This window comes from Centruroides sculpturatus, unplaced genomic scaffold (assembly GCF_000671375.1).
Source record: "Centruroides sculpturatus isolate CEXI.00-Female unplaced genomic scaffold, Cexi_2.0 scaffold2988, whole genome shotgun sequence".
NCBI lineage: Eukaryota > Metazoa > Arthropoda > Arachnida > Scorpiones > Buthidae > Centruroides > Centruroides sculpturatus.
The window spans coordinates 1-3,888 of record NW_019387129.1 but is presented as its reverse complement, the minus strand read 5'-3'; positions in this window follow the sequence as shown (position 1 = coordinate 3,888).

Genomic DNA, 3,888 nt, shown 5'->3' with positions numbered 1-3,888 from the left:
GCCGACTCGTGTCGCGACAGGATTGGTCGAATCTAGACCAATAGAGGATATTGCACAAACCGTTGAGTTTAAATGAGCAGTGGACATACTAAAAAACTATTCATTATTTAACGGCCATAAAAATTATATTTATATTAATGATGTTCAAAAGTTCAGCAAATTTTTCACAGAAAAATAATTTATCAGGAAACATGCACCTGCCGTTTGATACGCCGCTCCACGACGAAAACAAGTTTAAGCAATGGCGTCGTCGAACGGTGCACACTCGGTAAGTAATCCTACAAGTTTTTGTTTATAGCATAGTTTATATGCATTATTCCCAAAAAATTATACGTGTTTTGGAAATGTTGAGTCAAATTAATCTAGATTGGATTAATTTTATGGAGGAAAACCTTTCAAACAGCCATACTCTGTAAACTGCATACGTGCCGGTCTGTGATTGGCTCATGTATTTAAGTGATTATAAAACACGAATTCATATAATACAGAACGTATCTACCATATTATAGAGGGGTCTACTGTACTTATATTTACATGCAGATTTATTAATACATTTTACAAATAATTTCAGAGTTAGTAAGTTATATTGTTAATCTAATAGAGATAATTGTAATGATAGTACCATAATTTTGGGGATAACCCACAGGTTATCTGTGTTTGAAAGATAATTTGAAAGGGTGTGTGGGTTATCTAATGGTGCCAATTTTGAATTCCAATCACAGGTTGAAGTTGATTTACACTAAATGATTTTTTTTCCTAGATTTGTTTTTGAAATTACAGGCCTACAAAAAATGAAAGTGAACACTTTTATTTTGTTATAACTCTTACATTTAATTGTCTTTCTCAGTATGTCCAGTATTTTTGTCCTATGTTCCATTAAAATGGGCTTCGTTACTCCCTTTGCTGAAATTCCAGCCCAAAACATAACCCCTTGCAGATTGAGTTCAGAGTGATTTTTGGCTCTTGTTAATGTAGCAGATCTTCCTTTTGCCTTGGGATTTAAGCTTCAAGAAGAAGTTTTGTCAGTTGTGATAAACTTTTGCCATCTTTTTTTTTCAGCAGATAATAGAATGGCCAAGACCTGCAGTACATTTTCAACAACCACTGCTTTGCTTTGATCCTTGTCTGATGCTCTCTGCTTACCATTTTTAATGTTCAAAATCTGTCCAATGAAAATGCATTGTCCTTTCATTCTTAAATTCTTCTGAACTTATTTGAAGAACCGTTCAACTTCTAAGAGTCCTAAGTATCCCAACTGTTTCATTATTTATTTTATTATTCACCATTTTGTCCTAGATAACTGATCATAGAAAGTCTAGCAAGTGCATTTGTGCAGAATGCACACATGCACTTGCTAGACTTTCTATGATTTAAACATCACCCACATCATTATGCAAATCACTTTTGTTACTTTACAATGTTCACTTAAAAGTGTTCTCTTTGATTTTTTTGTAGACCTGTACATTCATCTTATATTATTAGATTACAAACATGAAAAATTTAAACCAAAGAACATTGATGGTTCAAATGAATATTAAAATCATTGACTTTTGGCAAAATTCTAAAAAGTAATTAATGATGCTGTTACAAAATGAAAATATTAAAACAAATGAAACTTCTGACGAAATTATGTTTAAAAAGTTACAATAATTTGAACAAAATTAAACAGAAAATAATAATAATGTCAATAATAAAATTATGTTCTGTTTAATTTTTGCTGAGTTTCGTTTATTATTATTATTAGACAAGGGAAATTAGTCATAATATAAAAATGATAAATCCTATTTATTTATTTTCTTAGTCATTTGAAAGAAATTTATATAGAAAAATTTGCAAACATTTATTTTCTACAAAATATAATGGATTGGGTTTATAGGATAGTATATAAATAAATAAAAATAAAATAAATTTTTTAAAGAAATGTTGAGAGAAAAGGTGATGAAATTTAATGACACCATGAATCTAAACACAAACATCAGAAATGTGGGATTTACCAGGAATAAATCTGATGGTTATTGCAGTTGGTATTATCTAAGATTTTCTCTCTCTCTCTCTCTCTCTCTCTCTGTGTGTGTGTGTGTGTTCTTTTGGACTTTTTAAAATGTCTTTTATATGTTCTAAAGTTTTTTCTTAATTGTTTAACAAAATACTTTTATAACAAACAATTTTTCAGTGTCAAAAATTCAAAATGAGTAACACTTGCTAAATTGATTTGAGATGCATAATTTGTTAAAGCATGAAAATTTTGCTATCTTTTTATCTGTTCTTCTGATAAGGTCTTTCTTCAGCTTTTAAAATGACAGAAATAAATCTAGTTTTAGAATTTTTATGAAAGTATTATTAGGAATAATAAGACTATTTCAAGTCCTATTAATCAAATAGAATTTTATTGTAATGATCTAGAAAATTCAAGCTATCAAAAACGTGCAAAAAAATTTTTGCAAATTGTTTTGTCAAGCATCATTCCAAACACTTAATTCATAGAGAAGCAACATCAAGTCCCATATCAAATTGTTGAAATGGAAAGAAATGGTGTTCACAGAGAAACTTTAAGTTTGTTTAAATGAATGGAAGTCATAATTTTTTTAGTATTGATTGAAATTATGCATCTCAAATTGTTTATACTTTTAAAAACTGTATTTAGTTAGGTTTATTGAAATTAATTTTATGAAGAAAATTTTAAACTTTAATTTTATTAAAGGTTTAATTTATAATTCAAAAAGTTAATTCTTTATAGCTTAAATTTATTCAAACATAAATTTTATATTAAAACAAGCAAATATTTGTGACATTGTCACAATGCTGGGCAGCAATTTTTAATCATATTTTAAAATTTATTGACAAGACTGTTTTGTTTATAAAATTGCAGTGCCATCAATGGCTGGACACCTTAGAGATTGAAGGAGTACATGTCAGGAGTTGCAATTTGGCACATAGTATTTGGTGCCGAAATCATGTGCACATAAAAATAAACCTGTAAATACTCAGGGGACTGAGAACCGAGTCAAAATAAAAAACAAAATGGTGACATTTTTTCTACAAACAGGTGCTAGCGTGAGATTTGTGTATGCATTGCTCGTTGGGAAGTTGGAAATGCAAACATTGCAAAATTGAATTTTGACTAATGAATCTTTGAAAAAACCCATTTACCTGTCCTGCATTATTCCCAACACCTCTCTCATTGCAACCTGCTGACCTTGACCGGTTGACCCAAGATATCTCGTTTCATCAGAACATTTTTGAAACTAGATGGCACTAGTCGTTATAATTTTATATTAAAACTAACTTCCAAAATATAATTTTTTTTTTGTTTTTATATTTTTCAATATATTTATTTTGTTTGTGCAAAATAAAAAAATAATTTTTAACAATACAATAGCCATGATTATTATTTTTAAAAATTTTCGTTAGGTTTAACATCGACAAGAATCCAATGCGAAACAATATGCAATGGAGAAAAATTTCAACTGGGGATAGGTTAATACAGTAGAGTCTCGAAAACTCAGCACTCGATAACCCGGCAGTCTGGATAACTCGGCCACACCTGGCAGGGTGAAAAAACCCCTAGTTAATTTTCATTATAGACAGCTTTATGCCTCATAAAGTATTTTTCCGAGGTCTGTCTTATCGCGTAAATTACTGTACACTGTGTATTCGTGAATTTTCATTTTCATGTAGTAAAGGCTCTATGCCTTCATAAAGTACGTACTTTTCATTCGTTTAAGGGTATTTGGGCAGTTTATTCTCTGTTGTATTCTTGAGCAAACAATAACATACACGTACAGTACAGTATTTTCTGAGGAAACACTCCTACTCATTCTTTTTTAACCCCATTTTCGATAACCCGGCATTTTCACAAACTCGGCCACCCTTCGGTCCACATTAGGC